The sequence below is a fragment of the Myodes glareolus genome, chromosome 7 (genome assembly GCF_982192425.1).
Source record: "Myodes glareolus chromosome 7, mMyoGla1.1, whole genome shotgun sequence".
Taxonomy (NCBI): Eukaryota; Metazoa; Chordata; class Mammalia; order Rodentia; family Cricetidae; genus Myodes; species Myodes glareolus.
The window spans coordinates 88,493,793-88,520,746 of NC_142032.1; the positions used below are offsets into that span (position 1 = coordinate 88,493,793).

At 38.2% G+C, this 26,954-nt stretch overlaps 1 protein-coding gene across 8 annotated transcripts in view; it reads left to right on the top strand.

Annotated features, from left to right (window-relative positions):
* Sox6 (SRY-box transcription factor 6) overlaps positions 1–26,954 on the top strand; it is a 546,519-nt gene that overhangs the window by 89,501 nt on the left and 430,064 nt on the right. For all 8 annotated transcript variants that reach the window (XM_085692949.2, XM_085692958.2, XM_085692951.2 and 5 more), the window contains one exon: positions 7,339–7,408. The gene's annotated coding sequence lies outside the window, so the exon portion shown is untranslated. The remainder of the gene's footprint in view (positions 1–7,338; positions 7,409–26,954) is intronic.

The following is a 26,954-nucleotide window of genomic DNA, read 5'->3' on the forward strand; positions in this document are numbered from 1 at the left end:
ATATTTTGATCTTGATTCGTGGTGATAAGCTGCCTTTGTAAAATACCCTTGTAAAGACACACTTTCTTCTTCTAAACAACCTCATTGTTCTTCCTGTGAGTACTGATTTGTGCCCACTTATCCACAGTAGTTGAAAGAGCAATACAGTGTTGGTGACTGTGTAAACATGTCGCACTTAGGCAATCCTAGCTCTGATTTACAGTTCAGCCTCACAGCTTGGCAGAGGTGAACCATGGGCCTGCATTGTGCAACATCAGTTCCTTTTGTCCTGAGAAAGCTCACTGATTCAGTTAGACTAGCTGGTCATCGGACTTTCAGGATTTGCCTGTCTTTCTCCCACACTCTAGCACTGGGAATAGAGATGAGAGCCACTGTGGTAATTTTCACCTGGGTTCTAGGACCTAAATGTGGGTCTTAGTGCTCATGGCAACACTATCCACAGCTCCATCCCATAACTTTCAATTCTAATGTGGCATAAAAGTTCTTTTGGTAACCCCCTAACAAGCATTCAGCTTAGACTGGACACACTTTTTATTGTAGTTGTTTTGAGACAGTGTTTCTCTGCATAGCCCTGGCTGTCCTGGAACTAGCTTTGTAGACCAGGTTGGCCTTAAACTTACAGGTATCTGCCTACCTCTGCTTCTTGAGTACTGGTATTAAAGACGTGGCCGCCACCACCACCCAGCAGACCTTTTATTTTGTGAGCAAATTATTACATTGTTTTAAAAAAGATTTGTCTCAGACTTAACTAAAATTGGCCATTTTGTGATTTCTACCCAATAGCATTATACTTTTGGAAATAAAAAAGAAAAAATATCTCTTAATTAGTACTTCTCATATCATAATTGCTATTCTTAATTTCCTTTCTTTTTCTTTGTTGGCTTGATCATATTAAATTAGTTTCTTTTCCTTACAGCAGAGTGGAGGTTTAGAGTACATAAACAGTTATCAAAAAGTGGCCTGCACAGTAGGAACCCTCAAGGACCTTTGTCTTCAAAGTCAAAGTCACCTTCACCCTAATGTTTAGTTGTGTTTTCTGTGTTCCATATACGGGCAGTTGTATGGAAGTGGTACCCAAATGCAAGCCTGATGAAGCTGCATCTTTTACTAGATGTGATCTTAAGTACCTAGGAGAAACAATAGAGAACTCATTTCCCATAACTCATGATAAAAATAAAAAATAGAAAAGTATAAAATTGTTTAATTTTATACATGAGTAAAAATTATTGATTTTATCAATTATTTAGTATTGTTTTAATACTCCGAAATTGGAAGAATGCACAGAGTATTCACGCTGCATACCCAGTGTAATGGGCATTGTGAGGAAAGTCATATATGTGTGTGAGCATGTTTTTGGTGGAGTATAGTCTTCACTTGAAAGCACAGCTAACCAGACACACAATAGCTATGTCTCGTCCTTGGCAGATTTATCTTCAAAAAAAATGAGCAATGAGCTTATTTGTTGTAGGAAATGAGACTTAAAAAAGAAGGAAAAAGAAAGGAAAAAAGGAAAAAGAAAAGAAAGGCAACCAACACTACTCTTTATTAGTAAAGTTCAGTCTTTCAGGAGAAAATTAATAGTTTGGAAAACTTGGATCTACCACAATGAACTTGATGGCTTCACAATAGGTTTAAAAACATTTCTGGTAGAATCAGTAGAAATATTAGGAAATGTCATTTTAAAACTACTATGTAGTAAAATATGTCAGTGTTTTGGAGGTCTGTGTAACTCAATGAGTCAGCCAGTATTTTTCAAATGAGTGAATGAACGATGCTACAATCATGTGTGCCCAAAAGACCCAGGTAAGGACCAGAGGTCTTGAAGTCAGGGGACTCAAAAGGAAATTGATGTCTGGGCTTCAGATTCTACCTTGCCCTTGACCTTTGAGAAATGGTTACTTGTCAGTTTTTGATATAGATCAAAGAAAAAGTCACAATTATCTGGAAAGGCTACAAAACATTGAACCTCTTTCCAAGTACGTATCTTTGTAAAAATGGATACTTTTCACTGTTGTCACCAAACCAGCCTGTCAACAGATTGACTTCAGTGGCACCAGGAGAACATAGCTGTCTTTTAGGGAAGAAAGCATTTAAGAAATTTACAAAAATAAGAAACAATGCCTTTCATTAACTATCATATTGCTCTATAGTAGATTTATTGTTGCTGTTTTAAATAAAATACTTTAAAAACTAACCAAGTTTCAATTTCTAGCAAAATGAATACTCTTAAATATAGCATTAGCCTTTGGGGACTTGTAGTAAAATTTAAGGACTATAAAGGAGTTTGACTACCAGTCGAGTAGCCAATGTCTGTAGATATGAGACCATCTCAATGTCATCTTGTTCTGTGCTGCTCAGTTATCTCCTCTGATTGCCTTTAATGTCCCTTTGGAGGTGGGATGGGAACTGAAATACTGTTGACCATGTAGACTGAGCAGTGCAAAATGCACTGCTTTAATAATTGATCTGGCTTTTTAAATAATTGTCTTTGAAACTCTTTAAGAGTAGAATTCCTATTTCACTAAAGAAGAAGGCTATTCTAGGAAAGGGTGCTGCACTATCAGAAAACGAAGTGTGTAACTCCTTAGAAACAGCACCAGAAGTTGACCTCTGTCCTCCACATACGTATGCACCTGTACGCATGTGAACACCCCCAATGCTACACTTGGGTGTTAGCTTTGGTACCAATTCTTTTGAAAGTAAAAATTGATGGTGTATTTGTATAGCTGCAGTACTTTGTATGATTATTAAGAATACTAAATGCATAAAGTTAAGCCTTGTGGAGTTCAGGAAAAAAAGATCAGTTTTGTAAAACTGTGAGGAAAATTTTTTTTGTTGCTTTTTGTTCTGTTTTAGATCCATGTAGTTAAAGTTGAAGTGTGTGTATAGCAGGATAGTAAAGGTTTTAATGTAAATTTATATCTCTAGGAAATGCGTTAGATTTGCACACAGGATACTTTAGATATCTTAATATCTCAGTTTTTATTTTGGAATATAAAAGATTAGCACTGAGGAAAGAAATGTTTTGAAGGCAGTTGGTTTATCTCTGTGGTTCACTACATATAACTTTGTCAAATCAGTGAATCTACAAAGTAAAATTCTTTAATTCTTCATTAATTCTTTGCTGTGTAATGCTATAACTTAATGTAAAAGTGAACAAAATTTTGTTTACAGGTATTTGTTTTTAAAGTACTTTACTGACTGCCAGGATTGTAAGGTCGTTTAATCTCACCACCTAGTTGATGTTTGAACCCTTGTGCTAAATCAAACAATAAAGAAAAAATAGAGGAGTGTTAAAAAAGAAGTGGGTGTGACCTGGAGACAGCACTTTATGCAGGATTAAAAATTTAGCCTGAAAGCTTTTAAAGTCCTAATTACACGGGGAGGTGCCCTGTGTTTTTATTTGCTGTTTACCTTTGATCTGTCAGCTATTTTTGGCAGAACGGGACAGGCGTTTTTGAGTGTTCATAGTTTCTTTATTTGATGTTCAGACACGGTTCTGAAGTTGCCTGGTAACTCTGAGTTTCTTTTTCTTCTAAATATCCCTAATGTTAACACTTGGCTTTTGTTCCTAGACTAAGAGCAAGTTACTGTATATCTGATTTCTTTGAATGTGTAAATAGCAAGCTGAATTTTAGAAGTAGTTTTGCTGCTTTTGCATCTGTCAAACATGTTACACATCAACCCCCAAATGAGATCAATCTGTATTAATAACAACAACAATTAATATGAACTTTGTGCCATTACTTAATATAAAAGTTTCCGTGAAATTGTACTTTTTAAGATTTGAATATATATATGTATATATATGTATTTTATTTTCACATATATACATATAAGTATTTGGTTTTCTATAAATTTGTTTTTAGTATATAAATTATTTTTATTCAAAAATCTATCATGGCAATATTATGTCAGTAAATATAAGATTTACATCAAAATTTTAAATGGTTACAAAGTAATGTTTCTGTGTTATAATTAATTTTTTCATCCAGTAGGTTCTTTTTGGTTTTCACTATCATAAAAATGTTATAATGAGCATAAATAGTACATGGACTGTTTTTTCCCTTGTTTGTGACCGGTTCCTTTAAGATAACTGTTAGACAATTTAAAGGATGCAGACATTTAGTACTTTAACACTGCTAAATTTCTGTTCAGAAAGTTAGCCCAATTTATAGTCCAATTCTTGATACATGAGTGTTCCTATTTATCTACTCTCTCTCCAGTACTGTTTGACCCAGTTTAGAAATCATTTTTGTAGTATTATGGGTAAATGGTTTACTTATATCTCTGGCTAGAAGATTAATATTTTATGTTACTAATGTTTTTTGTATTATTGGATTATTAGTATTTCTTCATGGTACTCTTTCCTTCAGATTTTTATGTTTTTTTTTGAAATATTGAAGTATACTACTAAAATTTAAAATTTAACTAAGAACATGTGAAGGGTTGACACATATACAGTAGGGAGGAGGTTACCACTGTGTTAAATGTAAAAGTCTATGATAGAAGGTTTTAAAGAGGAATATTTTTCTTTAAATAAAAGTCATTTCTGTGTTTTCATGCTCCAATGTGACCCCTGCCCCATTGCCACTGTTTGCTGAGTGAGTGTACGCAGAGATTTGGGCCGTCTGTGGGTACTAGCTGTTCTGGGGCTTCCCTGGACTAAACAGATTGTGGTTCTCTTGGGCGTTTCCTCCAGAACTTTTCACATCTGTGCTGCCCTCAGGACCAAAGCGGCCACTTGTACTTTTAGAAATGTCTTTAGCCTAATCTCCCCTAGGTCTTAAAGGGAAAGCTTATAAATGTGGAATACATGTTGGTTGTCACGCCGGGCCTGCTCTCACACGTTGCTTCTTTACATCTGCTTTCTATGTGTGAGGAGGATGCAGCAATTCTTCAATTCTTTCTGTTGCTTATACAATGAGCTGTGTGATGTTAGGAATATAGGCTCTCTTCCAGTTGTTTGTCCTAGAATTTACCAGTAAGTGTAAGTCAATTGGCAGTCTGATCTGGAGATACCTTTACCCACATGTAGCAAGACTGCAATGATTTGACAGATGGAATATATAGAATTTCCTTTAATGTATATCAAAATATATTTTTGCCTAAAATGCCTGGAATCTGGTTTGTTCTAAGTTTTAAAATATTTTAGAGTTAAAATCTTAACTCCTAAACAGTTCAATTATTGAAAAAATTTAATTCTTATTAGTCGCAATATTTTCTAGTTGTTGTTTTTTGCCTCTCCCCTGTTTATATGACAGTGAATTATGCTCTTCTCATAATTACAATTCATGCCTTTTAAAAAAATAGGTACCAAAGAAACAAGGTTTTTTTGTTTTTGTTTTTTTTGTTTTGTTTTTGTTTTTTTTTTTTTTTTTTTTTTAGAAAATCACGTACGTTTTTATTTTTGATTTCTTGCATTTTGCTGCAGATTCTTTCTTGAGAATTTTCTTTCCCTGAGAACTGATTGAACCCAGGGCCTCGGGCATGGGAAGCAGTGCTCTTTCCCTGAGCTACATTTTTAAGCCCTCTCTTTATTGTCAGTGCTGAGGCAGGCTCTCATTTGAACTCACTCTGTAGGTCAGGCTGGCTTTGAGGTTGCAGTCCTGCCTCAGCTGTCCCAGTAGCTGGGATCCAGGCCTGTGCCACTGGAGTTGAATCTAAGTAATATCTTCATAAAGTAGTAAGGGGATCAAATAAAAAAAAATAGTTCCCCCACCCCACGCAAAATCCTCTGCTGCTTTGTGTAATTCATGTTGAGTTTCTAGATAGGGTTGTTGCATTCCAGGTAACATTGCACTCATAGATCCTAAAATGTCTGATGTCTCAGAGCAGGGAAGGGTAAAATACCAAGGATGTGTGGTAATGCTGTCTTCCTGGACAGACAACATCATATAGTTACTGAACCCTGGTGAGCAGAGTAGGGTTGGCCTGAGGCACAGCTTTCTACAGGGTCATGTCGTGAGGAAACTCAGTCAGACTCTAATCCATGGTTCTCAGTCTTCCTAATGCTGTGATCCTTTAATACAGTTTCTCATGTTGTGGTAACCCCCAACCATAAAATCATTTTTGTTGTTACTTCATAACTGTATTTTGCTACTGTTATAAATCATAATGTAAATATCTGATATGCAGGAAATCTGGTATAAGACCCTCAAACTGAGAAATGCTGCTCTGACCAAACTCTCCTCTGCTCAGATGCCAGGCTCCCCTGTCCGTCCACCCTTAATAATTTACCACGATCCCTTAGATCAAAGTGTAGTGTATGTGCTGTGAAAGAGCAGAAGTAGATATTTCCTTTCAGATGCTCACCCTTAATCTATTACGATCACTTGTGGTGACTGTGGTGGTTCCTACAACGATACTGACCAAAATTTTCTTTGTTTTCTAGAATGAATTTTATTTAAACCTAGTTAGTTCTAACTTGTGTGCTTGCCACTTAAATTTTTAAAGTTGCAGAATGAGTCAAACTCATCCCTAGAGTCCAGGAAAGTTTCTGAGCTAAATTAGTAACTCAAGTTCCATCATTACTTTCATTTAAACACCACTCATCAGCTTCCTCACATTCTGGAAAGAACACAGCTTCTGTAACAGAGTTCCTTTGTTTTCATGGAACCAAATTGTGCTTTATTTAGGCCAAACAATAAAAACAAACGACCTAACTACTTTCTAATGCATGGTGGCTCTAGAGGGAGGAAACCGTAGATATTTAGAGGCATAAGTGACTCATTGTACTAGTGCCGTTTTTATGAAGCCGGCTCTACATGTTTGACTACATCTGCTACTTCAGTGTGTACTAAAGTGTGTGAAAGCACACGGATGATGGGTAGAGCTGTGGCCCAGTCAGGATGCACTATGTGCAGCCTCAGCAGCCAGCAGTTCATCCCTGAGGTGGAGCAAAATCTGCCTCTGTTCTTATTAATTCTACCTATATGGCATTTCTGTTGAACATGCTGGTTACATTCCCAATGAAGTGAATTCCATTTAACCTTCAGGATAAGTGTAGCCTAGTTTTCAAATGTAGCTTGCAAGTTTAATTTTCCCTTTTGAAAAAAAAATTTCCTTTAGTTTTCACTCCTACTTTTGAACACCTCCGTTATTGCTGATGGTTTTTAGAAAAAGTCATAGTGGATGGAGATATTGTATTTTTAGATGTAGAACAATGAAATAATTGTTGCTTTTGGCATGAAAGTCTTGGCAAAGTTCTTAGAGAGGGTGAGGACGCTGACTCTGTTTGGAAACGTTGCTGCTCATTGCCAGCATGTACATTTCTTCAACAAAGCTCTAACGCATTTTACTTATGCTTTTTCATTTCATTTGTATCCAATTTTTTAGGTCACTTTCATGAATTCAAAGGCAATTTACCAGTGACTTCTGGGTGCTGGGGTGATCCTCGTGTGTAATTGTGAGTATTGATTTAGTCATTACTTTTCTCATTATATAAAGTAAAAGTCACAGTTTACAAACAAATTAACCCATATGTAAATTCTGGTTAGTTTGTAAACAGCTGTTTAGTAAATATTATTAGTTTTTCATAAGTGATTATTTTGGGATCAAGAGCATAGAATAAAATGTCAGCTGCTGTAAAAGCCTGTTGCTTGTGACTTCCTGTGCACATTGCAGCCCCATCCCCATAAGCCTAAATAATAAACTTGTTATTTTGGGAAATAGGGCCCCACTGTAGGAACGAGTTACCTTAACAATTCTCCTGTACATATAGAGGAGTGGTTTACCATGACAACGTTGTACATCTTATGGTTATCTGGGCTTGAAAAGTGTCGTGTGCCTGTTCTCAGAGAAGAGTGAGGTAAGAGAGATCCCAAGGAGCAGTCAGTTCAGGGAGAGTTTGTGCTATGGTACAGACTATGTGGTGAATACATAATGTACATCAAAGCAGTGGCAGTCCCCTCTTTCTCTCATCCCCAAATACCTTTGTACTTTTAAACCGTGTTTTGGAGAAGGAAGAACTTTTTCTCAAGAGAGAAGGTAAATTTTAAGGAAAAAATTGAATACTTCCAAAGATTAATTGAAATGCTTTAATTGTTATATATTTGTTCTACAGAAGTAGCCAGTCTTAAGAAAATGCTTAGTTTAGGGCATGACCAGCGAGTCAAGCTTTGGTAGTCTGCCTTATGCTGAAGGACTATCGGAAGAGATTTGGCAGATGCCATGACTGAGTTGCTGTTTCTTTAGTTGCTGTGGAACTAGTCACCACTTACACTGAGTGAGAGCTTCAGGGCCCTCACCTAGTCAGGCCAACACACAGGGCCAGTGGATGGGGCAGCACTAGAGGCTCTGTGAACCTTATTACCTGCATAGTCACTGCATGGTCGGAGGCAGAAAGTTACACCTCACAGCCATGTGAACGTCTAGGAGATAAAGAAGGTGGGATATTAGTTTGCACATTCATAATGGATAGGCCACATCAAGGGTGTGTGAGGACTAATTGGAATCTACCTGCTCACATCTGCCACTCTGGTTAGAGGAGGAAAGCACTGTGGAGCAGATTGACTATGGCCTCTGACAACATGTCTTATTCTAGAACCTTCTCTTCCTTCCTCTCTTCCTCCCTTGTTAAGGAATAAAATCACATATTTTTTTCAAAGTAAGCATCGGGCAAAATGATCTTGTTCTGCATGCAATATGTCACTTTAAATTTTTTATTTTTAATGAAAAAAATATGTAATTCTATCAGATTTTATCAGGATAATGAGTGATTATATAAATAAAGCAAACAACAGCAAAATTTAAAGGTTCAGTAGGTACTTAGCTTTTCTAATCTACCGAGACCACTCCTGCAATTTGAAATGGATTCCTACATAGAAAATACTACCTCCTCATGGTCTTAATAACGGTAAGCTTTCCCTAAGACCACCAAGTATTTTCTTGTCAGGTGCAAACACACACACACACACACACACACACACACACACACACACACACACACACACACAGCCGGGGGGGGGTGGATGAGAGAGGGAATTTTCTTTCTCTTTTTTTTTGTCATTCTCTCGACCTCAGTTCCTTGCTGCAGGTCAGATTCCGGGGAGCAGTGACCCAACTCCCTCCCCCCACTCGTTTCTCCACTTCTCTAGAGTGTTGGGGCCTTCTTGGAATTTTTCTACACTTCTGTCTATTGCTACTACATGCTTTTCCTGAACTGGAATTTTTTTAATTAATTGATGGGGGGGGGGTAAGGAATCATTAATTCATGTCTTTGTGACTTTTTTTTTTCTTTATGAAAAGAAATCTGTGGCAAACAGCATAGCCCAGACCAGGGCTCCCTCAGGGAGAACATCTGTGAATTTAAGGGAAGTAGGTCTAAGTGCATTATCTTTAAAAAATATTATTCAGTCTAATCTTGACATAGAGCAGGTAAATAAAAAAGATGAGCTGTGAAAATCCACAAATAGGCCTTGAATGCCATTTTCCATGACAACGGGAGCTGCCCCATGAAAGCATTAATGCTGGGAATGTAAGGAATTTAGAATTGTGCCTTCTCAGTTTTACAGTTGTGTGCTCATGTTAATTAGAGATATACTGACATTTGAAGTATCTACATTAATGCACAGACCTACTATACATTTGTGAACCAAGGCCAGAAATCTACTTTAATTGAAAGGAGCTGCTAATCTGACTGCATATCCATTACATCACAAGCTTTTAAGTTTTATGTACCGATGTACTGCACTCTTGCTCTTTGTGTGCTGTCTGCTGTCTTTCTAATTCATCCCTGAAAGGCCAGCCTGCTCTATTTCTACATTTCAGACCAGTGTTTTGTAGTAATATCAATGCGATTTTTAGAAAAAAAAAAACACAAAACCTGTGATCAATTGTGTTTCTTTTCTCTTACTTTCTAAACTTTTGGTTTTCCTTATAAACCTTTAGAATGGCCCGCACTGAAGTCGGGTAGGATTTAGGTTTATGGAGCGCTCTGTGGCCCATGTGGAAGCTCACACCATGCTCCTCATCAGACCCACTCTGCAGCTGTAGAGAGAAAGCCCGGTTCTGCATATTCTGAACAGATGAGCAGGTCAGAGAGATTCTGGGTTTTCCTGGAGAGCTGCGGTTTCGCCGTCTCCATGCCATGCCTTGCCGTTTCATTTCTGGCTCGTATCTCAATGCCCTCTTGAAGTCAGACTTTAGAGATTTTGCTTTGTCAGGCTTACATGTAAAGTGAGACCTTCCAACTACTTTTTATGAGCTTGTATTTCTTAAGATCTGTTTGTCAAGGTTTTGAACCTAATTGTTTTGTTGTTTAATGAAACTCTCTCACTTGCTTTTTGGAGCAATCCCTGAGTATTACACAAGACCAGTTAGAAAGTTTCTTTTTGTAGCATAGAACACACTGCTCCAAAGGGTTCTCAAGACTCAGGACTTGTTCCATTAACTTATTCTACGAGCACACTCAGATCTGAGACCTGGGACCATTAACACGAACTCAGAACTGCTACTGTCATTATGGTCTCTTTCCCCTCCTTATGACTCCTCTCTGACTGCGGCACTCCTCCGGTCTTTCCTCTCTCATGTTGCTTGCTGCACATTGTGCCATCACAGCTCACTTGGTAATTTCAAGTTAATTGCTCAATTATCAACGATAGTCACAGAGGACTCGAAACACGCACAGTGGAAGATCTTTAAAATTTCAAAATAAGTTGGTGTGTCATAATCTTAAATGTGAGGCATGCCAATATATGCAGACATAGAACACACAGCCCAAGCGTATCATTTGAGAGAAGGCCAAAAACTCACTCTGAAAATCAGTGCTTTTGTCTGGCACCAAAGTGTTTCATCTTCGCTGATTTCAAACAACATGTCTAAATTTGATCTTGGTTTACTTTTCAACGCCAACAATTTGGGTGGTTTATGGAAGAAAAGGGAAGTAAGCTGCACAGATTTCTGTCTGAGTGTTGTAGAAGCTCACATCCACAGATTCCCTGTAAAGTGGACTTGATGCAAGGTGGGCCTACCTTAGTGCCATGCAGGAAGCTTATGAAGGGTGTGGAATAATGTATTGGTAGTCATGCACCATGTGGGCAAGCTATAATCAAAGGACAGAGGGGCAGTGACATGTGTGTTCACTATCTTTTCATGATGAAAACATGTCTCCAAGAACAGTGACTTTGAGTACTCATTGACTGCTGCCTAGCGACACTCTGATGCCTCCAAGATAACGCATACATCACAACAGGATTATTGTAATGCTTTTGACAACTAAGCAAAGTAACATTGCGTTTTTGTTTTAGCATTCATAAGGTTTTCTCTAAACTAATGGTGCAGCAAAAGCTCCAATTTTAGATGCTGTAATGGTCTTTTCACGTTTTTAAAGGACTGTGGAAAGGCTGCATCTACTGGCTGCGTTTGAAGGTGTGTTGGAACCACACGAGGGTCAATGCTGACATGGTCAGTGCCCACTGGAGAAAGGAAATAGTTGGGCCTGGAGATAACCACTCCAAGTTGCCTTCTGAGCTTGTTTTAACCAAAAGAGAGACTCAACCATTTCCCTATATTCTTACATTGTGCTAATTCTCACTGAAAGGACCAAATGCATATAGAGAAGGGTAAATACAGTTATTGCCTCAGCTGGGTAGTGCTCTCAACTGTAAGGTGAGGGAGTGTCAGCAAACACACTACTGCACAGCTAAGGACAGGACATACACTCTGCCCATTATTTAGCAAAAATATGTCATTGATTATCACAAGTAACTATCCAGTTTAGGAAGGAAATCTATTTTGTTGCATGCTTCTGCTTTACTTTGTATAGTTTTATGCTAAACATATTGACATGTTATTTTGGATTTTTGGCATGAAGATAATCATTTCACCAATTTTTGCCAGTAATGTGAGTTAGATATTGCCACTAAGGAGAAAAATGGTGTGTATTTTCTTTCTCTTTCAGTGTATTACTTACATATTTCTTACTGGGAGTTTTCGAAAACATGAGTTAAATATAGTGAAAGAGATGCATTTCTAAGCCTCACTTTGCACAGGTGACTGGCAAAAAGACTTACCTTTAATGTTTATCAATCAAAAAGTTGATTCCCATGATGTATACTTGTTGTTATTATTATTTGCTGAACAATAAGACTTTAGCACAGAACTTAGAAGAGAAGGGAGGTGTTTCCGCCGAGGGCTGAGAGCTTGAGCTGTTACTTGAGAGTTTCTCGGGGTGGAGTTTTCTGGGACAGAGGTGCTGCTTTCCTCCTTCAGCTCAGTTTCCTATGGACAGAAATGAGCGGACCCACTGGCAGCATTAGGTTTTCCACTTCATCTCTTCTCTGACTCTTCTATAGCTTTGGAAGGCACAAGCACAGCACAAGCGTGTTTGCCAGTTAATTGTTATTTTTCCCTGTTTGAGACTGGCATTACAAACAATTTAGCAGCAGCATTAATGAAATCCAGTCTCTGCCCTTGTAGCTACCTGGACTGAACAGAATACTTTTTTTTTTTTCCAGCTGGGGCAGGCTTTTAAGAAGCCCATGGCTTGGTTTTAATGACTTCTACTAATGTTCGAGTTTCATGAAACTAACTAATGAAGAAATTTAGATGTAATATTCCTCATGGGAATACTATTTTCTTTTATTATGTATATCACTACATCACAAGTTAGAATGGATGACTGATAAAATATGTGCTTAAGTTCATATTCACTGAAGGTTGACAGCTTTAAGGGAAGGGAATATTCTGGAATTTCTCTTAGTAATGACACTGTATGAACCCACTGACTGTGTTGATTCTATGACTAATTAAGTGGATTTTTCCATGAACCTACCGTTGCAGGGCAGACAGCTTGAGAAACATCTGGGGACACTGAGAAATCTAAGCATAATATAGGACAGACAAAAAAATTATTAAAGAACCCAGAGCCGTTGAGAAGGAGATACAGCTGAAGAGATGGGGGCAACATCTGTACCTCCAATACCACGAGTAATAGGAAGAACAGAGACAAAGAGATGTGTGGACACGAGACAGCTCAAATAGGAGGCTTTCTGTAGATCACAAAATGGATTTTGAGATTGTTTCCCAAGAATTAGAAGTACTTATTGGGATTGGGCTACAGCTATTTAAAAGGACTTCTACATTTTCTCCTAATTTATTGCAAATGTATTTAATTCAGTGGTTTTAAAAAAACAACTTAAGATATTCTAGGACGTGTAGATTCTCAAAGAATCTAATGAGACTATTTTTACTTTTTCTGCATATAAATGTATGTGAAAGTAATCACTCACATAGCACATGTTAACATTATATGGGAGAACTGGACAGTTCTCTCACCAGGTCAGCATTCCCCAGATAGTTGCACCCCCATGCATATTTCAGGGCTTTTACAGTCCTCACGATAGGGAGCCACTCTAGACAGCCATCAAGAGATGAAGGATAAAGAAGAAATGGTACAAATAAGAAGCAGAGTACTAGTCAGCCATAAAGAAGAACAAAATGATGTCAGTTGCAGGAAAATGCATGAAATTAGAGATTGCCACATTAGCTGAAATAAGTGAAGCATAGAAAGACAAATAGGATATGTTTCCCCTCTTAGTTCTCATCTTTTTTTAAAGCATAGATTATGCATGTGAGAGAAACATGCCATATTTAATTTTGGGTGTTGGAACGCACATGGAGCCAATCCTCTAAGGCAAGTTACAGTGTGGTGGGTCTGCCTTCTCCTTCCTTCCTTTCCTTCCTCCCTTTGCTTTCTTCTTATCCCTGTCCCTTCTTTGTTTCACTGGTGACTGCTTTGCTAATTTCGTCTGTACCGTGTGATAAGTTGAAGATGACAGTTGGCACTTGCCCCTTAAGTCCTGTGCAGTATCACTGTTCTGATGGGGGCTACAGAGTCCTGATTGTTCTTTGCTTTGTTTTGTTTCATTTAAAAAAATGAACTAAGTTCTCTCTAGTCCATTCTGTGCAATCAAAGGAAGTGGAGGAGCTGTTGGGATTAGTTTTATTATTGCAAGGTGAGGAAGATAGGATATTTGGAAAGAAATTGTAATCTTTATTGTCTCAGAGTTTTTCTAAGCCAGAATTAACGTTTGTCAAATTTTAAGGTTTATTGAACATTTTCTTAGAACAGAATAGGGGAGCAAGCATCTCTTTAAAAAGGCTTCAGAAGGTCCCCAACAGTGAGCTTTCTGGCTATCATTGTATACTTACCAGAGACATTCCCAGCTGTGTCTCTTGGGTGTTTGCTCTTTGGAGGATAAATTAGACTTAGTGCTCGACACTGCTATTTCTTTCTTTTTTGCTTTCCTCCTCCTTCTCCTCCTTCTTTTTTTTACTTTTTGCTTTTTTTTCTTGTTTTTTCAAGACAGGATTTCTTTGTAGCTTTGGAACCTGTCCTGGAACTAAGCTTTAATGGTTGTGGTTGTTTCAGAGATATGATATAGTCCCCATACAGAATATATTAAGTACCTTGCAGAGAGAATTACAGCATTCTAGAATCTAGCTTTTAAGATACACATATTAGAAAAAGGACATTAGAGGTTGAAGAGATGGATAATCTGTTAAAGGCTAGGCTCACAACCAAAAATATAAGAAGAAAACTATTAGAAGCACACATCTATCATTTATTTATTTATTTATTTATTTATTTATTTATTTATTTATTTATTTATTTATGCCTATGTATGGGTGCATATATATTACCTGCTGAGCCAAGGCACTTGTCCCAAGAAATTAACTTTTGGTACTCTTTGACAGTTGAGTACAATTTTGTGAGTGGACTAGGTATAAAGAAAGGCGTGTCCTGCTAGGGTGGGGACCAGCACAGGATAGGCAACGACAGTGAGGGAGTCAGGTACACAGTAAGAAGTTCAGTTTCATGGGGTACAGCTTGTGGTTGGGGAATGTAGGTATGACCATATGATTGTGGGATGCCGTGTCACACTAAGTAGATCACAGGGTCCATCACAACCAGAGTTCAGAGGCGTGGTGAGATTTACTTCTGAAAACCCAACTCTGGCAGCAGTTAGCAGGGTTGGTAGAGGGGATAAGATTTGGGCAAGGGAAACTGCTTGTGAGAGACACTGTACATCGTCCAGTAAGAGGGAAAGGTGCTTAGGCAAAGACTCAATAAGACTTGGCAGGAGGCTCCAGTGCAAATGACCCTTGTTGCCTTCACTCTGTTTCTTGTGCTTATGACAGCATGGGATTTGTAAAAGACAAGTAGAAAGGACTTACTAAAATACATCTTGCCAATGTGTGCGCTCTTTTTCATCTCATTGATTAAATCCTCATTTAAAATTGAGTAATTTTTATTCCCTTTCCACAGAATACTAGGAAAATACATGTTTTTTTTTTTTAAAGGAACAAGAGTAGATTTAAGGATAAAATTATCTTGAAAATTCAGAGGCACTGAGAATGAATGGAGATGCATCTAACAGAACACATACAGATATGAGCTCTAGCAGCTCCAGGACAAAGGCAGGGACTTGTTGACTTTAGAGGCTTATTGTGGAGTCAGGCAGGTGCAAACATGAACAGAGTGAAGATCTTTGAGTTGGGACAGGCTTTTTAGGCGGCTTTCTTAGGAGCATTACTGCATGGCCTCTGTAAAGAGTGATCATCTCAGGTCTTGATGATAGTGGCTCTCTGGTCAGTTGTCACAACAGGTATGGTTACATCAGATAATTATACTTGTAAAACTTGTTCTCTTTTACTTGTTCTGTTGAAGGCAAGAAGGACAGAGCTGAGAAGTACATCCAATGTGAGGAAGCTCCTACCGAAGTGAAACTTAGAAAATAGATGTTTCATGAAATTACACAGCTTCCTTGAGGATCTTGGCTATTTTGTTACATCATCATTCAGAAAGACATTAGCCTCCATCTATCCATCTATCCATCCAACTATACAAACACCATCCATTCACTTACTCATCCATCCATAATCTTTTATCCATTCATTTATCTAATCATTCACCTTACATGTCCATCCACCTATTTATCCATCCATCCATCCTTCAACCTTCTATTCACTCATATATCTGTTCATTCATCCACCTGTTGATCCACATGTCAATCTGTCCATCCATCCTTCTATCTATCCGTCTACCCATCCATCCATCTGTTCATCCACCATTCATTTATCTATCTATCCATTTGTCTGTTTACCCATTATCCATTACCTGTCCATTCATCATCTATCCATATATTCATTTGTCCAGTCAGCCAGCCAGCCATCCAGTCAGCCAATTCACTCATGAGTTTAAATTTTTCTCCATGAGAGTTAAAAAAAATATTTATTTCATTTATGTGTATAAGTGCTTTGACTGCCTCTAAGTATGTGTAGCACATGTGTGCCTGATAACCGAGGAGTCCATAAGAGGGTATTGGGTTTCCTGGTTCTGGAGTTATAGGCAGTCGCAAACTGCCATGTCGGTGCTGGGAACTAAGCCTAGGTCCTATGCTGGAGCAGCCAAAGTACTTCACTCTTAAGCTGTCTCTCAAGTCCTCCATAGGAATTTAAATTCAAGAATTTTTCAGATGAGGCAAAATTTAAAAGAGAAAAAGGATAGATTTCAAATAGACCAGGAATTTACAATCCGTGAGAAGAGACAAAAGATACACATCTGAAAAATGCAAAGGAAGCTGACAGAATAACTAGACTTCCTCCCTGGGAAGCTGTTCATTGCTCTGGACACAGCGAATGCTCTTTCATAGCCTTCATGTGACTGAAAACCTGTTTTTCTTGTTCCTAGGACTAATGAACATAAATATCAGATATATACCTCTCTCTCTTTCTCTCTTTCTCTCTCTCTCTCTCTCTCTCCAATACCAAAGTATTTTTCACATGAATTGCATAAACTCTATATCCCACATATATGGTCTATCAGTTAAGGTTTTTGTGTGCTAAAAATCCTAAAAATTTGAATATCCTATGAGAAAGTTAACATTTACTAGTATTTCACATCTTAGATTCTTCTTATGCCTTTGTACTTTAAGAATAAACAAAACAAAGAATATAACTTTTAAAATTCCTCTGTGGATCAAAGTGTATTTAGGTGTTCCACATGCATTCCCCCCACCCCCTTCACTGAGTGACAGCTGCCACTAGCATAGTATCAGGGCACAAAGCACTCAAGGTTTATTTTCTCAGTATTAGCTCACAACTCTCAGCCCCACTGACTGTGTGAAGACCTGTGAAAGTGTTGTAACAGTTTTGAAGTAAGACCTGTGGGATTCCTGACACCCTGGGCTTTGCTGGAGCTAGCAGCAATGTTAGATAAAGCATAGAATGCCACCTGTGCATGCTGGTTTTGATAGCTTTATTGAACTGTAATTGATATACAATAAATTGTATGAATTGAAGATCTTCACTAGGTAAACTTTGAGGTGTGACATAGGAGTGAAGCCATTTCCACAGCAAGGTAATATTTCATTATCATCAGTGGGTCTTCATGATTCTTCCTAGTTTCTCACTTTTGCTCCTTTGCCTGACCCAGGCCGTCACTGCTATGCTATTATGGTGCGGTTTGCACTTTATAGAACTTGCATTAGTGGAGTCATACAGTATATGTTCTGTTTTCTAAAGTTTCTTTCACTAGATGTATTTGTTTTGAGATTCAGTCATGTGCATGCCAATACCTTATTTTTAAAATTGTGGAATAGTTCTTATTTTATCAATATGCCTTTGATTATCCATTTATTTTTTTTTTCTGTTTTTGTTTTTGACTTATTACAAGTGAGGTTGCTGTTAACATACATCTTTGTGTGTTCTTGTGCTGTTCTGTCTCCTGGATAAGCAGATGAGAGGAAATGGGGTATTTAGAAGACAAATGTATGCTTGACTTTGCAAGGCTGCTGAACTTTTACAAAGTACAACTTCACATTCCTTATGTTCCTGTCACAGTGAGTGAGCAGTTGAGGCATTCCATATTCTTAATAGCAGCTGCTACATTTAGCCTTCACCTTTACCTATTCTCATGACCTATTACAGCATTTTCTGATGTATGTTTTTGAAAATATATAATTAATTGAATAATTAATTTAGCACATATGTGTGTATGCATGTGAGGGTCAGAAGATGGTTTGTCGACGTCAGTTCTCTTCTTGCATAATGTGTGTTCCAGGGATTGAAGTCAGGTGGTCAGGCATGGTGCAGGCACTTACAAGCTGAGCCATCTCATTGGTCCACCTTGTGTGTTTGTCTTCCTGATGACTGATGATGTTGACTATCTTTTCATGTGTCTAATCTTCTCTACTTTGCCGAAGTATCTTCCAATCCTTTGCTGGTTTTTGAGTTGTGGTTGTTTTTCTCATTGAGTTGTATTATTTTTTTACATATTCTAAGTTACATTTTTTGGTGCATTTTATTTAAATTGTTAGTTCTATTGGGGTGGATTTATTCATAATACCCACTCATTTTACTTTTACTGTATATGAACTATTTAATGAAACCATCTCTCTGATTTCTGATCTGAGAGTATAAATACATCATCTCAAAATTTAATATTGATTTTCTATTTTCTAATTTGCCTATTTCTATTTTAATGTTAATGTTTCCCATTTTCTTCATGATGTTTTCATTTATTAAGCTGAAGCTGAGGCTGCTGGTTGGTGGTCCTTGCAATAGCAGCTGTGACGCTATGAACTTGCTTCCGTGTGCTGCTCTGGCTGCGTCCTTAGAGCCTGAGAGGTCATATCCACAACTGCAATCACTTAGATGCTTTCCAGTTTCCCTCTTGGTTCCTTCTTTAATTCATGTCTCATTTATAACTGTAAGCTTATACTTTAATATTTGGATATATTTCAGTCATTCTTCTGTTACTGATTTCCAGTTTAATGCTGCTGGATCAGAGAAGATCCCTTGATGATCTAAATGACTTTTAAACATATTGAGCCTTGTATAATGCTGTGAAAACCCTCCATCTTAGAACATGTCGTGTGTGCAGGAGAAAGGGAGTGCTCTGTTGTTGGACGGCTTGTTTTGGTCAAGCTGACTGATACAGCTGCTCAGGCTTTTGGTTATCCTTGCTGACTCTTTGTAAGGATATTATTTTCAGTGTTGCAGACTGGCCTGTAGTCTGCATGATCCTTGTGCTTCTGACTGATGAGCATGGGGCTCACACTCTTTTTTTTTTTTGTCTATTGATTTTTCACCCAATAAGAAAGATTTTGAAAATTCTATTATTCTACTTAAATTTTTACCTGCCTTTGCCTGTTTTTCTTGGAATCTGTGCCAGGTGGATTAGTATTTTGATCATTATGTCTACCTGAGGTGATTACACAAACATTTCTATAAATCATTCATTTAACCTATAGTAATTTTTTCTTTGACATCTTCCTTGTATGCAAACCTATTATAGTTTTTTATTAATTTTACTGTATTATGTATATTCGTTCTTTCTTTTTTCCTGGCTTTTTGAGACAGAGTTTCTCTGTGTAGCCCTGGCTGTCCTAGAACTTGTTCTATATACCAGGATGACCCTGAATTCATGTACCACAACTGCCTGGCCTTTAAAAAAAACTCTTTCACTTTTGAATCATTGTGTTTGTGTTTGAAATTTATTTCTTATAGATTGCATATAATTTTAATAATATTGTAAATCTAACTTTTAACTTGGATGTTTAAACTGTTTATATTTAATGCAATTATTAGCTTGGCTAAGTATCAATATATAGTCTTTCTTTTCTATTTTGCTACCTATTCATTCTTCAGTTTTTTCTTGCCTTCTTTTAAATTTGTTGAGAATTTTTAATTTTTAAATTTAAAATTCTTTTTTATTTTGTTTTTAAATTTTTATTTATTTTAAAAATAAAACAATCTTTTTTTCATTTTACATACCAATCCCAGTTCCCACTTCTTCCCTTCCTCCCCTTCCCTCCACCTAACCGTCTCACCACCCTCCATTCACTCCTTAGAGAGGACAAAGCACATTGCTTTGGAAAAGGTCCAAGACCCTCCTTACTATATCTAGTCTGAGCAAGGTATCCTTCCAAAGAGAATAGGTTCCAAAAAAGGCAGTACAAGGGGTAGGGATAAATCCCGATGCCACTGCCAGTGGCCCCACAGTCTGCCCAACCATTTAACTGTCACTCGCATTCAGAGGGACTAGTTTGGTCCTATGCTGTTTCCTTCCCTGTCCAGCTGCAGTTGGTGAGCTCCCATTAGCTCTGGTAAACTGTTTCAGTCGGTGTCCCCATCATGGTTTTGACCTCTTTGCTCCCATTCTCACTCCTCCCACTCTTCAGCTGGACTTTGGGAGCTCAGTTCAGTGCTCCGTTGCAGGTCTCTGCCTGTCTCCATCAGTTGCTGGATGAAGGTTCTATGGTGATGTTTAAGATATTCATCAGTCTGACTACAGGGCAAGGCCAGTTCGGGCACCCTCTCCTCTACTACTTAGGCTCTTAGCTGGGGTCATCCTTGTGAATTCCTGGAAATTTCTCTAGTGCCAGGTTTCTTGCTAACCACATATTGGCTCCTTCAGTTAAAATATCTCTTTCCTTGCTCTTATATCTGTTCTTCCTTCATCTCAACTATCCAGGTCCCTCAAGTTCTCTTCCCCCCTTCCCTTGTCTCCTTATCTTCCCCTTCCATCGTCCCTACTCCCCCCAATCCCTTTCAGTTTTGTTAGGCGATCTTGTCTGTTTCCCCTTTCCAGGTGGATCTATGTATGTTTTTCTTAGGGTTCACTTAGCTTCTCTAGGATCATGAACTGTAGGCTCAATATCCTTTGCTTTACAGCTAGTACCCACTTATGAGTGAATACCTACCATGTTCATCTTTTTGGGTCTGGGTTACCTCACTCAGGATGGTTTTTTCCATCCATTTGCATGCAAATGTCAAGATGTCATTTTTTTTTCCTCTGAGTCTAATGTGTAAATGTGCCACATTTTCTTTATCCATTCTTCAGTTGAGGAATATCTAGGTTGTTTCCAGTTTCTGGCTATTACAAACAATGCTGCTATGAACCTAGTTGATCAAGTGTCCTTGTAGTATGATTGGGCATCTTTTGGGTTTATGCCCAAGAGTGGTATTGCTGGGTCCTGAGGTATGTTGATTCCCAATTTTCCGAGAAACCGCCATACTGATTTCCAAAGTGGTTTTATAAGTTTGCATTCCCACCAGCAATGGAGGAATGTTCCCCTTACTTCACATCCTCTCCAACATAAGCTGTTATTGGTTTTTTTGATCTTAGCCATTCTGACAGGTGTAAGATGGTATCTCAGAGTTATTTTGGTTTGCATTTCTCTGATGGCCAAGGATGTTAAACATTTCCTTAAGTGTCTTCTGCCATTTGAGATTCTTCTGTTGAGAATTCTCTGTTAGTTCTGTTTACCCCATTTTTCAATTGGGTTATTTGGAATTTTGATGTCTAGTTTCTTAAGTTCTTTAAATATTTTGGAGATCAGTCCTCTGTCTGATGTGGAGTTGGTGAAGATCTTTTCCTATTCAGTAGGTTGCCTTTTTGTTTTATTGACTGTGTCCTTTGCTTTCTAGAAGCTTTTCAGTTTTAGGAGGTCCTATTTATTTATTGTTACTCTCAGTGTCTGTGCTTCTGGTGTTACATTATGAAGTGGCCTCCTCTGCCCATGCATTGAAGGCTACTTCCTACTTTCTCTTCTATTAGTTCATTGTGGTCGGATTTTTATGGAGGTCTTTAATCCATTTAGACTTGAGTTTTGTGAATGGGTATAGATATGGATATATTTTCATTCTTCTACATGTTGACATCCGGTTATGCCAGCACCTGAATGTTTGTTTTATTAACCTTTGTGATTGCTTTGGGGCTTATAGCAATCCTGGTCAGCCCTCACAGACTTAGTACTAGTGATTTCACAAACCATCTCACATGGTGTAAAGTCTTCCAATGGTCCAGTGTCACTTTTCTACTCTGGCTGGCCTTGATGCTTCTGCCACAAGCATGTGAGAATCACATGTTGTGATTCTCAGAATATATTTTATTTTGCTTTGAATTTTCAATAAGATTTAGAAATATAATTTACAAAGAGATAGAAGATGAAAAATACAAATTCTTTTTAATTTGCTCACATACTTACTGCTTTGGTTGTGACTTACACCTTTGTTTAAATTCTGATTTTCTTTCAATTATGTTACATTACATTGCTTTGCATATGCCAGGCAAACACTATTACTCCAAGCACATTATCCAGGAAAAATTTTGTTTCTTGTATGTATTACAGATGAACTTTTGTTTGGCTGTTCTTTTTATTGATTCACTGTTCTTTGGCTTGCAAAACCCCCTATTCTTCTGTAGTTCCCGTTCATCAGTGGTTCTCAACCTTCCTAATGTTGTGATCGTCTAACACAGTTCCTCATGTTGGGGTGACCCCCCAACCATAACGTTGTTTTCTTTACTATTTTGTAACTGTGATTTTTCTAGTGTTATGACTTGTAATGTAAATATCTGAGATGCGACTCCTGGGAAAGGATTATTGGGCTACACAAAGGGATTGTGACCCACAGGTTGAGAACCACTGCTATACACATTGCTCTGTGTGTAGTGTGTAACCTTTGGCTGACTGCTTTGAAGATATTATCACTGAATTTACACAGTCTAATTGTTATGTGCCTCATAGAGGTCTTCTTAACTATTTCTCAATTTTTGGATCTTTGAGATGCTTATAACTGTGGGTTTATGCCTTTCATCACATTAGGCACAATTTCAGCCATTATATCTTCTGCTGGTTCTGTTTTCTCATGCCCCTCCTCTGGAGGTTCAAGTATCCACAGATTGAAGCTTACATTGTAGCTTACATCCTCCTCTTTCTCACTCACTGTGCTTTGTTTTGTTTTGGATTGCTGCTGTTCATATGTCTTCATTTTAATTATCATGTCCTACAGTGAGTAGTCTGCTTTTAATTTCCAGTGTTTTCTCATCTTATATTTTTTATCATAAAAATCTCAATTTGAGTCTTTTAAAAATGTTTTCCTTTTTTCAGTTAATATGATTGGTCTTTTGTTTAGCTCCATGTACAAATAATAGAACCATCTATAATACCCACTTTGCTATCCTCTACTTATTCTTTCATCCCTTTCTGCTTTAGTTGGTTGAGTTTCCCTTGCAACAGAGACATAGTTTGTATGGTCAGTAAAATTTTTATTTATTTTATGTGTATGAGTATTTTTTCTGTGCACATGTCTGTGTAACAGTTGAGCGCAGTACCCACAGAGGCCAGGAGAAGGTGTGAAGTACCCTGGAACTGGAGTTGCAAATGCTTGTTAACTGCCCTTGGGTGCTGGGTCCCCATCCTCTAGAAGAACAGCCAGTGCTCTTTACTGTTGAGCCAGATGTCCAGCCCTGAGCAGTAATCATTTATGGAATATCAGAAATAATGTATTTTTACTATATTGAAGGCAAAGTGTTTTTATTTTCATGTTGATATTTTTCGCTTTTCTTTGGTAGACAGTTGAGGCAAGAAGAACAATTTACAGTGCCTGCGTTACAGTTATGCCAGCTGGAACTGGTATATCTACCACAGGGTCAATTCTCTTTAATACTGAGGCATACAGTCTTGAGTACCCTGGAGAATACCTTTTGTATTATGAAGTTTGTAGATGTGATGATAGGAAAAATGACCTTTTCTTTACCTTGGATGTGATCTGGGTACTATTTTATCTGCTCTTTTAAATATATCATTTAACATTAGTTTCCTTACAACATCTCTTCTTCCTCTCCCCCTCCTCTTTCCCTTTCATCTTCCCCTTCCCTCACCTCTTCCTCCCCCTTCTTCCACTTTCTCTTATTGAACATAGCTTCTCTCATACAATACAACCCAATTATAGTTTCCCCTCCTCTACTCTTCCAAGTTCTGCCCCACCACCCCTCCCTTCCATATCTACTCTCCTGTCATCTCTCATTAGAAAATGACAGGACTCTAAGAGATAACAGTTGAACACGACAAAATAAAATATAATGAGATAAAAAAACCTACCATATTGAACATGGCAACTCAACAGAGGAAAAGAGTCCTAAGATCAGGCACAAGAGTCAGAGACCCACTTGTTTTCACAGTCATGAGTCCCATAAAAACTCTAAGTTAAAAGTCATGATATATACTCAGAGGATCTGGTGCAGACCCATGGAGGCCCTGTGCTTGCTTCCTCAGTCTCTGTGAGCTCATGTGCACCTTGCTTAGTTGGTTTAGAGGGTCTTGTTCTCCAGGTATCTTCCATTCCCTACGGATCTCACAATCCCTCCACTTCCCCTTCCTCAGGATTCCCTGAGCTCCAAGGGGAGGGGCCTGATGGAGACCTCCCTTGTACACTCTTTCTCCCATGTAGAGTTTTTCTCTCTGTCTGTAGGTTTCTGCATCTGTTCCCATCTGTTGCAGAGGGAACCTCACTGACCATGACTGGATGCTGATCTATGAGTACAGCAAATTATCATTAGTTGTAATTTTATTGATACCTTTTGTTTTTCAGACTGGTAGTGTTTGGTTTTACTCTAGGTCCCTGGAATATCTAGTCTCTGGTTCTTGGTCACCCAAGCAGTGTCAGGAATGTGCTCCCTCTTGTGGAGTGAACCTTAAGTCAAATCAGATACTGACTGGCTATTCCAACAAGTTCCGTGCCACTACTGCTCCAGCATATTCTGCAGGTAGGACAGATCATAAGTCAAAGGTTTTATGGCTGTGTTGGTGTTCATGCCTCTCCTTCAGTAGCCTGCAGAGTACCCTCAGGACTCCACGAAGGCACCAACTTGACCTCTCCATGTTCAATGAGTTGTGTGGGCATTGTCTTCAGCAATGGGACCCTGATGTCAGTCTGCAGAGAGGAACCCTTTATCTTAGCAATAGCAAGGTTGGTTTGGGGGTTTCCATGGGACCCTCTTGGCCAACAACTCAATTGAGTGTAACCCAGTCCTGCTACTGGAAGACTTGCCTGGTGACAAGAAATGGCCAACTGAGATTCTATATCCAACTCTACTTCAAGTCCTCATTAGGATCAACTTCATACATTTCAAGAATGTTTCCACACCACTCCTCAAGGGCTCCCCAGTTCCAGCCATCTTTCCCCACACTTGCCCCCAGATCACCTGTAAAATCTATTTTCCCCTCCCAGCATAATCCATGTATCCCCAGAAGACCCCTTCTCTTAACCTAACCTCTCTGGGTCTGTGGATTATAGCTTAGTTATCACTTACTTAATGACTAATGTCCACTTATGAGTGGATACACACCATGTTTTTCTTGCTGGGTCTGGGTTACCTCACTCAGGATGATCTTCTCTAGTTCCATTCATTTGCCTGCAAATTTTATGATGTGATTTCTTTTAAATAGTGGAATAATACTCCATTGTGTAAATGTACCATATTTTCTTTACCCATTCTTCTGTTGAGGAACATCTAAGTCATTTACAGTTTCTGGCTATTATGAATAAAGCCACAATGAACATGGTTGAGCATGTGTCCTTGTGGTAGGATGGAGTGTCCTTTGGATATATGCCCAAGAGTGGTATAACTGGATCTTGAGGTAGATTGATTCCCAACTTTTTGAGGAACTGCCATATTGATTTCCATAGTGTCTTTAAAAGTTTGCACTCCCACCAGTAATGGAGGAGTGTTCTCCTTGATCCACATCCTTTGCCAACATTAGTTGTCACCACTTGTTTTATTGATCTTAGACAGTCTGACAGTTTTAAGATGGAATCTCAAAATAATTTTGAGTTGCATTTCTCTGATGCCTAGGGATTTTGAACATTTAAGTGTTTCTCAGTCATTTAAGTTTGCTCTATTGAGAATTCTCTCTTTAGATCTGTAATCAATTTTTTTAATTGTGTAATTTTTTAATCTAGTTTTTTGGGGTCCTTATATATTTTGGATATTAGTTTTCCATCACATGTGGAGTTGGTGAAAATCTTTTCCCACTCTTTAGGCTGCTGCTTTGTCTAATTGATGGTGTCCTTGATATACAGAAGCTTTTAAGTTATACGAGATCCCATTTTGATGAACTATAATTCTTGCTTGATAATTGTTTTTGCTATATGTAATTTTACTATGTTAAAGTTAAAACTTTCCTTTTTATTTAAACAGAAAAGGGGGAATGGTGTGAGAAGTCCTTCTGTGTATGAGTTGCTTTTATTGGTTCTTTAGCTGTTTCAGCCAGTGGCTTAGCAGAAAAGAACTTGGTTTGGGGGGGAGGGACTAAACTGAATGCTGGGAGGAAGGCGGGGTCAGTGAGATGCCATGTAGCCACCACCAGAGACCGACTCATGAAACTTTGCTGGTCGGCAATGAGCCTTGTGGTAAAATATAAAATAATGGAAATGGGTTAATTCTAGATGTAAGAGCTAGCTAACATTATGCTTAAGCTATTAGCCAAATAGTATTGCAAATAGTATAGTTTCTGTGTGATTATTTCAGGAGTCTGGGCAGCTGGGAACAAACAAGCAGCCTTTCTTCTACACCATTTATTGATTCTTAATCTTAGTGCCTGTGCTATAGGTGTTCTGTTCAGTAAGTCATCTCCTGTACCAATGTTCTCAAGACTATTCCTTACCTTCTCTTCTATCAATTTCATTGTCTTTAATTTTATGTTAAGGTCTTTGATCTACTTGGACTTGAGTTTTATGCAGGATAATAAATATGGATCTATTTTCATTCTTATACATGTAGCCATCCAGTTTGATTAGAACCATGAGGAACTGGCTAAATACTTTTGAGAGACTCCCTAGAGAACTCTGGAACTTGTTATGTTAGGGTCCCTTTCCCATGTTATCCTGACTTATAACCTGAAGACATCATGGTCTTCCTTGCTACTAGCTCCATCAGTATAGCTCACCTAGACAATTTATTTCTTTTTTGAGTAGAAGAGTTGTCACTACCCCATGCAGTGATACAGGGCAGTGGTAGAGGTGATCACATTTACTTTTCCCTTCTCAGGAGCCACTCTTCTTTGTTGCCTGATATCTACTCTGAAACTGCTGTTTTCATATTTTTTTCTTCAAATCTTTAGTTGTTTGAGCATGCATTGTAAATCTAGTTCCTATTAGGC